Source organism: Saccostrea echinata, unplaced genomic scaffold (genome assembly GCF_033153115.1).
Source record: "Saccostrea echinata isolate AGI-Se365-2 ecotype Australia unplaced genomic scaffold, CSIRO_AGI_Sech_v1 ptg000046l, whole genome shotgun sequence".
NCBI classification, from domain to species: Eukaryota; Metazoa; Mollusca; class Bivalvia; order Ostreida; family Ostreidae; genus Saccostrea; species Saccostrea echinata.
This window is the reverse complement of record NW_026889795.1, coordinates 3,333,900-3,348,088: the sequence shown is the minus strand read 5'-3', so window position 1 is coordinate 3,348,088 and position 14,189 is coordinate 3,333,900. Positions and strand designations below refer to the sequence as shown.

General features: G+C 32.6%; 1 long non-coding RNA gene across 1 annotated transcript; it reads left to right on the top strand.

Moving 5' to 3' along the window:
- Window positions 1-7,658: 7,658 nt before the first annotated feature.
- On the top strand, window positions 7,659-11,923 carry LOC133202226 (uncharacterized). The gene is made up of 4 exons (XR_009723225.1): window positions 7,659-7,731; window positions 11,121-11,248; window positions 11,357-11,509; window positions 11,732-11,923. It is a non-coding gene; the product is annotated as an uncharacterized LOC133202226 (long non-coding RNA).
- Window positions 11,924-14,189: the final 2,266 nt, after the last annotated feature.

Below are 14,189 nucleotides of genomic sequence, written 5' to 3'. Positions count from 1 at the left end.
CTTTAAGAAACAGGATTTAACATTTAGGAGCAAATAATTTTAATTTCTTTATATAAACAGCATTATAAAAGAAATAGAGAAAATATTCCATTGATTTTAATATTGAATGATATGTGTAAACCTATGTTCTCATGAATCGTCAATACCCGAATATCCATTTTTTTTTTCGGAAAAATATTATTCATTCAAAGCATATGTAATTGAATGATACAAGAAGGAGGCATATATGTATATAATGCACTGATTTTTGTGTTGATAGAATGAAAATGGCCCCAAGATACAGTGTGATTATCTTCCTACTGATGGTGGTGATAGGAATAATTAATACACAACAACGTAAGTGAAAATATTTTCTTACAGTTAGAAAGAGTTCTATCTATCAAGTATCTATCAGATGAAAAGAGGATACAATAGTTTAACATGGAAATCATTTCAAGAGCGAGAATGAATTGAAAAAAAAAATATTTTCACGAGAACGAAGCACACGAAATCTGTATATAGGAACACAGAATGTTTAACATCTAAGAGCACTAAATTTTCTATTATTATAACATTTTCATTACTTTTCCGAACTTGTGATGCAAAGCGATACTGTTCATTTGACCTACAAGAGATTCGGTAGTTTTTACGCTGTAAAAATACAGTAAATCACGGTTTCAATGATTTTTATATTATAGGATATAATGAATTACGTCTTTAAACTTTTTAAAAATCGTCCCGGGCACTTCCTTCTAACTGCGTTTTACTGTACAATGTTCTTTTCAAAGTGTGAAAATATTAATTTTAAATCATAAAATGGATTAATTCAATAAATACATTACAGTGGTTTACTTAAAGTAATACATGTATAGCTATAGGATCAAAGTCGCAAACAGGTTAAATTAATATAAAGATATAGAGTAAAGAACGAGCAGCCAAATTTCTTTTTCATGAAAATTGCTTTTGAGAGTTTTATGCGGACCAAAAATCTCGTTTGTTTCTCCTTCAACATACAACCCCCCCCCCCCCCCATCAACCCCACCCCCAAAAAAGCTTTGATCCAAAAAGTCAAGAAAGAAAATATTCATGTACATGTAGAAATGACAACATCATCTCGGAAAAAACTACCTGCAAAGAAAGTTTATTTAAAGTTATTATTTACACATTCAGATAGTAAACTAGTCAGAAATATCTGACGTTTTCCTGGCTTTTTTACGGTTTGATATTTTACGTACCAGGAAAACTTCAGAATCGGCGCCATTACGAAAACTGGGAATTCGCCGCCTCCAACCGGAGGCGGCTTTCTCGGGTTGATTTTCGAAACTTGCGAACCGAATTAAATGTCAAACTCACAACTTATTAATAGTACAATACTTTTAGTACTCACCAACATCGTTTTATGATTCATTTTTAAAATATAAATATACAATCCGATGAAAACATTTTTTCTGACGGTAGAGATTTGTTTTCATTTCGTGCATTTTAAAATCTTGCAATTCCTGCATCGAAATATGAAGAGATATTTTCTTTTCATCGATATTGGTGAGTACTAGAAGCATTGTGCTATTGAGAAATTGTGAGTTCGGCATTGAATTCGGTTCGCAAGTATAGAAAATCAACTCCGGTTGCAGACGGCGAAATTTCCAGTTTTCTTAATGGCGCCGGTTCTGACCTTTTCCCGGCACGAAAGATATCAAATCGTCAAAAAGCCAGGAAAACGTCAGATATTTCGGACTAATAGTAAACAAAAGGTCGTGTAAAATATTATAAAATTTGAAAACTTAAATTATTATTATTTATTATCGTAATTATTGAAGAAAACTGAACATAAGAGAAAAAAAAAATCATTGTGCATAATAAAGAAAATCTCACGAAGTTACCAGTAAAGATGTTTGAATTAGAATTCTACTTTATCTAGAACACATCTGATCATTTATATCTTTTAGTTTTTGTAAGTGTTTCATATTCTTCTTTCCATTCATTTTCCAGCGATTCCGCTGCAATGTGGCTCAACCACTTTAACATTGGACCAGGTGTACCAAACGTACAGGTATCCTGAATCTGGTTTATACCCCGAGTAAGTAAACTAACTAATCTTACTATTATCCAAGAGTAAGGATGAAATATCAATCTGCATTAGAATTCTTTAATTATTTGATTGTTTTTGTTTCAAATTTCGTCAAAGCTGTTGTACAAATTTAGTCAAATATTCTTGTGTTAAGTTATGTGATACACAAATATTTCTGACACGATACCCAAGACCATGCTCTGAGTATGATTTATTTTTAAATTGCTTCTTGATATCAATAAGAATATTTATTCACTTGTCACCTTCATAGTTTACAGATCTTTGTTTTCAGGGTGACATCATGCAATTGGCTTTTCCAAGCTACTGACCCAAGCGCCAGAATTACATTTGAAGTCGGTGAAATTTTTGTGGATTGTGGCGACACCCTTATGTTCTATGATGGTAAGAAATCTATGGAAAAGATAGCTTGTTCTTAAGGGCAAGTGTAGAGAAAGAAATCTCGTAATGGTAGTTTTGTGAGTGTTGTGAAGAGGATTTTTTTTTTGGCAAATTGACCTACCATTTTTAAAGTGTCCTAAAATATGAACATGAGAAATCAACTTGGTAAAACTGAAAATAATAGGAGTAAATATTTTTATAATTTGAGCATATCTTCCTTTTATATTGAAATTAACTTAAAAGAATTTTGAATAAGCTTAATAGTCCTTTAACAACAAGCATTCTGAGAGTATTGCATTAGCAATACTAGTCCCCTACCGGCAAGTGTAATCTGGTACCCGTTAAAAATTGAAAATACCATAATTCCATCAAAAATCAATAAAGCGGAACGAAATTCAAACCTGACCTGTAACTCATCAAGGTAAAGTCACATATCAAAAATCAGCTCAATATCTGCAAGCGTTTAGAAAAAAATGCGGAAAACCAGGTGGGACAGACTGACAGACAGACAGACAGAGAGACAGATAGACAGACTGACAGACAGACAGACAGACGGACGGACGGACTCAGAAGAAACCTATACTTCCCTCCGGTTTCACGGTAGGGGACTAATAACTTCACATGGTGCAATATGTAGAAGGTAGAACGGAACAAAATGCTTGATCTGTAACTAATCAAGATACACTCACATACCAGAAATCAGATCAATATCTACAAGCGTTTAGAAAAAAAGTGCGGAAAACCAGGTGGGACAGACTGACAGACAGACAGACAGAGAGACAGATAGACAGACTGACAGACAGACAGACAGACGGACGGACGGACTCAGAAGAAACCTATACTTCCCTCCGGTTTCACGGTAGGGGACTAATAACTTCACATGATGCAATATGCAACGATATTGGCTTGTTAAATACAGTAATAACTGATTGTTATTATTATTGACTGATTGATAATAATGATATTGACTTATTATTATTATCATAATTACTTTCTTGTTTAATACTGAAATCTGACTGGTTTAGACACAATAACCAATTTGTGATGTTATCCCCAGCATAAAAAACTTTTTGGCAATGAGTAATGTAACGATACTATTGCATTCATGTAATTTATGCGTGTACGGTTTAACATGGATTTTTCAAAATCAGTATGAACCGAAAAACGTTCCCAAAAAGTATGTTAGATAAAGCTTGCATCTGAGTAGTGAGTATTAATTATCTTCCCATAGAACTCTATACAAACCGTAGGACCTCTCATTATTTTACTATTGCAATTTCGACAAATTCTTCACATCGTTTAAAGCTTTGTTTAAAAATACTGAAAAAATATGAAGTCCCATATGACATCAGAAGGTCAAATTTGCAGGTATTTACAACGTACTGCGATAAGCAGTAAATGACACTCTACATGTACATCTAATTGTCAACCCACTCCTGCAATTCCTACTGTATTTTTATACGCCCGTCTTTAGACGGGACGTATTATGTTATGGCGTTCATGTCCGTCTGTCTGTCCGTCTGTCCGTCTGTCTGTCTGTTAGCTTTTCTCGTGTCCGGCTCATAACTTTAATACTATTAGGCCTAGGATTATCAAACATTGTCAGCTGATACTTCTTGGGTAGAAGGTGTGTCGCGCACTAAAAGTAGGTCGCTCTGACCTTTAATTAAGATGCTATGGCCAAACATGGAAAAATCCTGTCCGGCTCATAACTAGAAAACTGTTAGACTTAGAATCATCAAACTTGGCCAATTTATGCATCTTAGGTAGAAGGTGTGTCGCGACCTATTTCAAGGTCACTATGACCTTTAATTTAAGTGAAATTTAAAAATAAAACTGTCTTTTTACTATTAGATTACACAATCCCAAAAAATGCAAGAGTATTGCAGTATCCTTATTAAAAATATGTTAAATCAAGAAAATACTTATTTTTTTCATTATATACATGTACTTTACAGCAATCTATAACAAATGTTATGTTACAAGAGAAATTCCACCACTCCCATGGGTGTAATTATCAAGCACTGGTCAAGGAGAATTTGATAACAGAAAATTGCATGTCAAATTAGAGAAAAATTCATGTGTTGAGTGTGAGGAGCTAACTGGTAGAGCATCTCTGATCAAGCAGGTGTTATCTATATCTCTTGGAAACTGGGTAAAAAGAATCAACCCTGTTGGATTAAATAGTTGGCTAGCCTAACTTTGAAAATGAATTTGTTGAAAAGTAATTAAAACTTATTTGATATTGTATAATAAATTAATTTGATATTGTATAATAAACTAATTGATATTGTGTAATATAATTAGAACTAATTATACTTGGGGGGGGGGGGTATTGGAATCAGCATGCCCGTTGTCTGTATGAATTGCAGCTTAAAACCAGTCTGACATTAAATCTAAAAATAATCAAGTATTTATAAAAAATGTTTTCATTATGGTAGATAGTCCCTACAAATCTAAGAGTAATGCAGGAACCTTATTAAAAATATTGCATCAAGATTACACAAGTTTTTTTTTCTTTTTATAAATGTTTGTAACAAATCAAAAAAAAATCTTTGTTTTCAAATTTAATATCAGAATGACATAAATATGCATTTTTATTGCACTACAAAGCAGATACCGGTAGTATGTATAGATCCATTCATCCGTTGGGAGTAATGAGTGGACATGCATCCAGTTAAAAATTAATTAATGAGTTCAGTGTAGGAAGGCTAGCTGTCTCAACCATTTCTATTAGAGGATCTCTGATCAAGCAGCTCTTATCTGTATCCTTTGGGAATTAGACAGAACTGCTTGTCAGTTTATAGCATATGTCATTTGATGGCCAGCCTTTTATTTTTAATATTAATTTGATATAGATTTAGTTGTTAAGACTAAATTGATATTGTTTAATATGATATTTTTAATTAATTTTTTGAAAATATCAACAAATTCAGAGCATCATGTCAAACAAATCTGAAAGCTGAAAGAGGGGGGGGGGGAGGGCTGCAGATGGGCATTTGTCAAGCTCTAACACAACCAGTTGAGGATCTATAATGTAATATTTGTTATAATTAATGTCTACACCACAGGAGATGTATAAACAAATATTATGAGGAATGCAAAAATCATTGAAATCCTTGTATCAAGATTGACGTGATTTTTTTGCACTCTAAACTGTTTATGACAATTGAACAATATTTGACGGACGTATCATGCTGGGCGGGGCACTTTATTCTATTTTCTGCAATATTGACTTATTCCTTAAATTATTCAAACATCATTATTTTTCCTTCCAAATGAATGTAATTTTCACTCTGAAATCAGACAATAAGGCGACCCCTTCTTATTCAGTTCTCTTCATTACTCTATATAGTCTAACGTAAACATCCGGGGATTTGGTACACTCACTCAAACAGCAAAAAAAAGACAATTATTTTTGCCAGGTTAGAAATAATGAAATTGTTCTTTCTACTTACTTCCCTTCTAATAAACGAACAATAATAAAGAGGTCTGAGAATTTTTTTTTTTTTTTTTTGAAGCTTTGCTTGTGAGAAAAAAGAAAACGATGAAATTCGAAGACCTTTCACATAAAAAACATGATCGTCAATTTTCGATTTTTTTACGAATCTATGAGATATTCAGTATCATAGAATAAATGGTGCTTGTGATAGAGAGTAACAGTTAAAATTGACACCGTCGATTGAATTTCTCTCGAAGGGGGAGGTTCAATTTCAACTGCCATCCTCCAAAACTTGCACTTTTAATTCAATATTAATCGATTGATGATATAGACTGCTTGAAAATGAATTATATAGCTTACCTCTTATAATACTAAAATCGATTGATTAATAAGATCTAATGAGTGATCATTCAAAACTACGTGCAATGTTTATTATTACGTTAACTTTGCTTTGCTAATTTGTAATGTTTGTAACTTAAGAGTTTAATCCATATACAGGGTCATCTTCGAGTGATCCAGCACTTACTACAAATGTGTGTTGCTCGAGTAGCAGCTCCTGTGGTTCATCAAGACCACCAGGAACCACAACCGGAAATAATATCTTTGTGGACTTTCTATCTGATGGAACACCGAATTCCTATGAGAATGGATTTCAAGTGTCCTTTTTAACAGGAAAGGATGAATGTAAGGAATTGAACAAAAAAAAAATTATATATGTACACTTTCAAAAAATTAAAAACTTTTAGCTCACCTCGACGAAATCTGAAGACTTCAGTTTTTGAAGAAAGGTCCAGTTCGAAGAAATTATATGTAAATCATATAGGGATGTTGTACCTAATAGATAGTTATAAGAAGTCCTACATGAGTATTTGACATGTTTTCTAGATGAGTGACCATGTTTAAGTTTTTCCTAGGAAAACTCTTGACTAGTGACTGTAAACCTATAAAAGTAGTTTTGTATGTATGCTTCAAACCAAAACCAAACTCTCATGGATGGTGCATCTAAGAATGAATTAACACACTTCAAGATTTACTTTGCATCTGACCTATATTTTTCAAATGAGTGATAGAGTTGACATTTTTGGAGCAGGTCGACTTTTATGCACTAAACTAAAATGGATGATGCTTTTATAAATTAATTATGGATGCGCATAAAAGAGCTTGTTTTTACAAAAGAGTGACAAGGATATCGATTTGGAAACTTTATTTTTTGTGTAAGTGAGAAAATTAAAGTTTAAGTAGCAGATCCATTTTAAAAAAACTTCTATACGAAATTGCACTGAACTTACAGACGATGTGTCTAAAAAGGAAATGATGTACCTTAAGATGCACATTGACTTCTTTAGATAGAGAACGTGACTTGTATTTTGTAATTTATTTAATTATGTTTGTAATTTATTTAGTTATGATGAACTATATGTGTAAGGTTTCACTACTGGTTCTTACTCTTCATTTTTAATGAGACTTTTTGAGGTGATCTTCAAGTCTTTAATTTCCTGTAAACCATTGCCAAATTTGCTGTTTGTCATCTTCTATAAACGGATTTTCATTTTATGAAAAATATAATAAATTTAGGATACAAATATTAATAATGATATTATCAAATCTTCTTGACCTATACGTTCATTCTGAATAAAATAAAATATGTACAGGTACATGTGAAGCATATAGTTCATTTCGTATGAAAATTAAGATAAGTTCGTCTTTTCGTTATGGTTCCAAAGTATTAAATTCTCCTTGTTTCTTTTTCAGCCAATTGTGTAGTGTCAGGAACAAATAACGCAGTTACACTTACTGACGAAACACCCCTGACGTCTCCAAACTTTCCCGCCAAGTATCCACTGTAAGTATGAATTGTTTTAAGTTCAATTGAGCTGAATATTTATTTGTATAAAATGTATGCATGCATGTTTACTATTTTTCAGTATGGTTGCCTATAAACAACTCATATGTCAGTAACATATAGTAGCAAATCGCTTGCTATTGAAACACATGATATTATTTCCTCTAAATATATCTATAGCTGCAACTGCTAGAAATATAAATATCAGAATTGGCATTTTGAACCAGTTTTCATTATTCTCAAGTTACATCGAATTATCTCCCTTTGCAGAATAAACAAATTGATGAAATACCACTTTTGATAATCACCTGGTAACATGGCGGGCACATACAGGTGATCACTTTGTCTGATGATTGTTCTTCCGTCTGACCATTTGTCTTTCTGTTTTTCCTCTATCCAGAAGGAGTCACTTTTTCAAAAGAAAAAATGCAGAGCTTCCTAATTTCAAATTAAAACATCTGGATACTTCGTGAAAACACACGCCTTTTTGTTAGTAATGTACAAATATTGCACTTTGATTGATAGACAAAAAATACAAACTTTCTTCAAAAATCATGAAAATAACAACAAAAGCTATGTTTAAATGAGTCAAATGAATACGTCATGTACATGTAGATTTTAATTTTTCATTTCAAGTACTCTTGAATCATTAGATTTCGTGGTGGCTCAATATTTGAGAATTTGGTGGGTATCTCTCATCCACGAATTAATAACCTCCACGAATAAATAGTCAAGGGTTTCAAAGTCATCTTTCCTTTTGTAGATATGAGTGAATACACGAAATTACGCCAATACTAACCTGTAGTTTTTTTGCAATCTACGAAAATTAACTAATTGTAATGATTCCACAATAACATAAAAATATCCATAAAGCGATGAATAGTTGTATGGATTGAAAGGAGTGACAGCAAACGGATAGAATCTTCAACATCATAGAAAGCTTTCATTAATCTTCTAGAAAATTGATATGTGCATCATAAAATAGATCCGAAAATGTATACTAATCCGAGCACCGATTTTTTTTTTGGTTCATATGTCTCTAATGAAAAGTTAATATTTCAATCGTCTTCAAACCTTTCCTGGGATTAAAAGCTTTCATACTTCACATATGTAATCCTTGTGACAAGACCTCCCTTTGGATACCAACAACTTTGACCCTTTGACCTTGGAGTTTGACCTACTTTTGAAAAACTTTAACCTTGGCCATAACTTTTGAACCGTTGGTGCTAAGGCTTTCATACTTCACATATGTAATCCTTGTGACAAGACCTTTCTTTGGATACCAACAACTTTGACCCTTTGACCTTGACCTTGGAGTTTGACCTACTTTTGGAAAACTTTAACCTTGGCCATGACTTTTGAACGAATGGTGCTTCAGCTTTCATATTTCACCAGTATATTTCTTGTGAGAAGGCCTTTCCTTAGGTACCATTAATTTTGACCATTTGACCTTGATTTAACCTTTTCCATATCTATTCAATGATTGCTGCTTGGGCTCTCATATTTCACAGGCATTTTCCTCAAGACAAAGACCTTACTTTGGGTACCAGCATATTTGGTTTGCATTTGAGAAAGTTTAACCTTTGCTATAAGTTGCCATACGGGAGCATCAGTGTTTCACAAACACATCTTCTTTATTATGAAATTGAATCCTGTACAACAATACAGACTGATTAAATGAAAAAAAATATCATATACTTAACAGTAAATACACCGATTCTGCGCTGTGCGAGAAAGATGACGTCACAATACCCCATATCAACGACCGGTCCGAAAACCCATATCACTGTCAGATCATATTAACTCCACTTTTTTGAAATATACATGTGATATAAATCACCCCTTCCAATTTCGTTGACTTGATTATTTTTAAAATGACCAAAAATGGAATCTTTTAGACTAAAAAAAAGTCAAAAGGCACGAAACATCCTGAAAAGTCTTTAAGTAGACTCACTTGTTAAACATTTTAATGCATGATAAATAGAAACCTACATACATAAATCCATATCATATGTCAAATCAGCCTTAGGGACCCATATATATATATATATATATATATATATATATATATATATATATATATATATATATATATATATATATATATATATATATATATATATATATATATATCAGCCCTCAGCCATTCGGTCCTCGAGCTGATATGGGATCACTCAGACGTATATGACATATTATATGGAATTTAGTATGTTTTATTCTCTATGTATTTAATGATCAATAAAAGAAGAAGGCACATGTACAGTTAAGGCTTTATTGTGCACTAAACAATTAATGTTTTCAAAAAGTTATGGAATTAACTTAAATATGAGTTGAGTATATGAATGTGATAAATCATGAAAGAATACGGCAAGAGGGGGGACCATTCTGAAAATATGACGTCATTAATTTGGTGCATTTCAAAGTTTTTAACAGAAAAAGCCTCAAAATGACTCATTTCTGGGTTATTTCCTTAAGAAAATAGTGTCCACAGCCGTTGCCCATTACAACTTTCAGACATGTCGTGTAAAATCTTTTGACAAATCATATTTCTGAAAATATTTGTGGGCGATCATGTGCTCTATATTATCTGAGAAAACATTCCACTGAAAATTGATGTCTTCTGCAACTGTTTAAGAAAATACTGAGAAAAGCACAAGTTCATGATCCACAATTAATCTTTAGAAGGCCATATGAGAAAAAGGATTTGTATGTTCGTACTACATGGAATTTCAACGATTCAGAAAGCACGAGTTTTAATTTCTTACATCACTTTCATATCTTAGAAACATACAAGACCAGATTTGTATTGAAACCGTACCTTGTTCTTTATTTGACAGTAAATTCTTTGCATCTGTTAGATTGTCTAACAAAGATTTAATTTTGTTATTTTTTATTCTAATCTATTTGATCTTATTACAAGACAAGAATTCGGTATCGTCAAATTCAAAATCTCAGAAAATCCTTTTTCTTAGTCAAGATACAATACTGAACGTTAAAAATGTCACTGAATATCCAATTTAATCCCTCTTACAATAACGCCAAACATATGATTAGGGGCACAGAACTATTTTCCTAAAAGGTGATTCAGAATGAATTAATTCAATAGATTTCTATCCAGAAAGTAGCGAAATAAATCGGTGGATTAAAATTGATCGCTTATATATATTTGAGAGATAAAACAGGCACCTTGCAAATAAAATTCATGGTAGTTATTCTTTTTTTTTTGAACATGCAGAAAAAAACCCCTGGATATTGGAATCAAAAATTCATTTTCGAATAACAGCCCATCGAATGAATAGTCGAATATTTGAATATTCGCTGACATCCCTTGTTTAAATATATGAAATAAGAAAAATTATACGAACTTAATAGTAGTATTTACTTTTCAGGAATTTCGAATGCACAAATACGTACACCAGTCCAGGAGGCACAGTCACAGTTCAGTTTGAGTATCTTGATGTTGAGGAAGACACCAGTAGCCCCGGTGCTTGCTTTGATTCTGTGGAGATTTTTGATGGTAAATACATTCATTAAAAACCAAACAAGAGTTCACCAGATTGAATCATAATATTGTGTAATATTTCAAAAATTCATATTTATATATTTGAAACTTTTTTTTCATCAGGAGATTCGACAAGTTCCAACTTAATAGTAAAACTTTGCGGAACCACTGCTCCTACACAGCCATATACTTCCACTGGTGAAAGCGTCACCATCAAGTTCACTAGTGATAAGGCCGAACCAAAAATCGGATTTTATGCAAATGTATCCCCTGTTGGTATGGCCTACTATTCTCTGTTTTATATTATACCAGTTTCCATTAGATTGTAATGTTGTATGCCTCAGTATTAAAATTTTCTTTTATACGTTGATGAATACTGTGACTTTAGAACTTGTTTGTTGTAAATAAACAAACACATAATAGTTTGATACATGTATACTTGATAGCAAATACAGGATATTTTATTTCATGGAAGCTATAGGATAACTGTAATTGTAGATGAAGAAACCACAACAGCAGCAACAACAACAACTGCGAAAACGACTCCAAAAACAAGAAGAGGGTGTTGCCGTAGAGGAAGATGTAAGGGGAAATGTAGACGGAACTGGAGGCGCACCCCATAACAAGAAAGATGGATGCTGACCCTCATTAATTGAATGTTAAAACATAAAAATGATAAAAGAACTGATTTCATCCCCCCATTCTTTTAAACACTTATTTTGTGAAATGAACTTAAATGCTTCATGTATTCTGTTCGTAAATTGATGATATATAATTATATATATTCAAAAAATATCATTACAATAAAGTTTCAGCAATATTGTTGCTCTATTGTTCTTCCGTCTTAGTCAATACAATCTCCTTTTATAAAGTTTGTTAGCTTGTTCTACAAGTAGTAACCATTAGTATTCTGAAATGACTAATCATCAGTCATGGTTGAAATAATAGCCATTGTATTTAGAACATAAGCCATCCCATTGAACTATCTATAAATCATCTTTCATATATTAGTCTCTTTTTTAAATTTACAATAAATCTGTATTATATAGGTCACATTTAAAATATTGTTTTAAGAAGTGAGAGCAATGTCTTATCAAACCGGTTTTGAATTAGTATCCATCATTTTAAAAGACAGCAATTCCTGAGCAGAGATCATCTTTGAGATAGTAATGATTGTTTCTTATTTGACATCGAATTCTGCCAATAAGTTATCTTTATACCCCCGCTTGAAAAGTTGGGGGGGGGGGGGTATATAGTGATGGGGGTGTCCGTCTGTCTATCTGTCCGTCCGTTACGCTTAGGGGTACCCATCTCTTATCCGCAACTTCTCTTATACCACCGAATGACATTTAATCGGACTTTCACAGAGACTTTTTTACATAGCGCCATTGTGACCTCCTTTTTTTACTTTTTGATCGAACACTTATTTCGGGTCTCCCACAGCAAAACATGGACTTTGCCTTTATAATCATACGGGAGGGGGTATCATTTCCTGAGCTCAGTGCTCACAGTACCTCTAGTTTAAATAGTAATTTTTAATGATAAGGGTTTCTTCTCATTGATTATATTTTATAAAGTAACCATTATTACAAGTTCTAACCGTAGGGTATTTGCTGAAAACTTATCGTTTTTAAAAAGGCAATAACAGTTCCAAAAGATTTTTATTGGTTATCTTTCAGATTTACCACTGCTTTAGGAGTAATGACAGTTCATTAAATATTTGAAACTGAAAATATTAATAGAAATCAAAACATGCTTAGAAAGACCATAAATTTTATAACATTTGTATAACATTCGTATAGGGTTTTACAAAGAGTAATCCACTGTGTAGAGATAAAAAAATACCCATATTTCATATCAAGTCCGTGATGGAGTCCATGAAAATGATCGGTGCAAGTTTGAAAAACAATGAAGGGCCTTGGAAGGAAATTTAAGAGTCGTTATTCTTCTTAATGTTCTGAGAATAATCTCTACGAAGAGACAGTAATCTCATGTATGACTAACAAAGTGTGTACATCTTGTGTTTCATTATAGATATTAAAACTGTTGTGAAAAGTCCTATTGAAATTGATCCATTTATTTTTATTATTTTTACCCTGTGTGTTTATGAGTTTCAAGATTTATCGAAAAGATTTATAGTCCATAAGAATATACTCTTCGAAACTTTTCGCAGTTGACCCTGCCTATCTCAGTTTTAACCCTCAATGAATTATTACCCCTTTTGCAATATCATCTTGTTGTCGCAACTCATCCAAAACAGTAAACTGCAGAGATACCAAACCTACATCAATGGCTTTGTTTAATTTTGTGCACTCTCTGACCTATTCAGTGCAAAAAGATTCATCATTGACTCCTTAAAGTAGTAATTGCCCCTGAACGTTTTCAATATTTACGTTGCATTAATATTTTTAAATGATTACTCGTAGAAACATGGGGACTATTGCATTGAAGTCATCAACTTTTGTCCTTAAAATTTATGCTAAGATCAAGGTCATTGAAAATAAATATGTATGAGAAACATATATATGTAGTATGTATCATTGCATTTATGCATTTTTAATATTTCCTTTTTAACCTATATTAAAATGTCCTTTCTTGATTCCTTTACCTTTTTTTTGAATTGCTCTTTCACCATTAACCTAGTTATCGCCACTCCTCTGGAACCGTAAACCGTAGAGGAACCAAACAGTGCCGATGTCTTTGATTACTTAAAGCAAAGCTACAATCTATTTAGTGAAAAATCTGACGACCCCTTATGTGAGTTATTGCCCTTTTAGTTTTCTGTGCTTATTATTTAACCCTGAAACTTTTAAATTGTAAATAACATGGGACCAACTGTTATGTGATCCTTGACCTTTGGACTGTATTTGCATTCTCTATCCAGAGTTGTCTACCGCTACGCTACTAACACCTCTGTCAACGCTCGTTGTACAAGATTCATGTACAAGTATTAAAC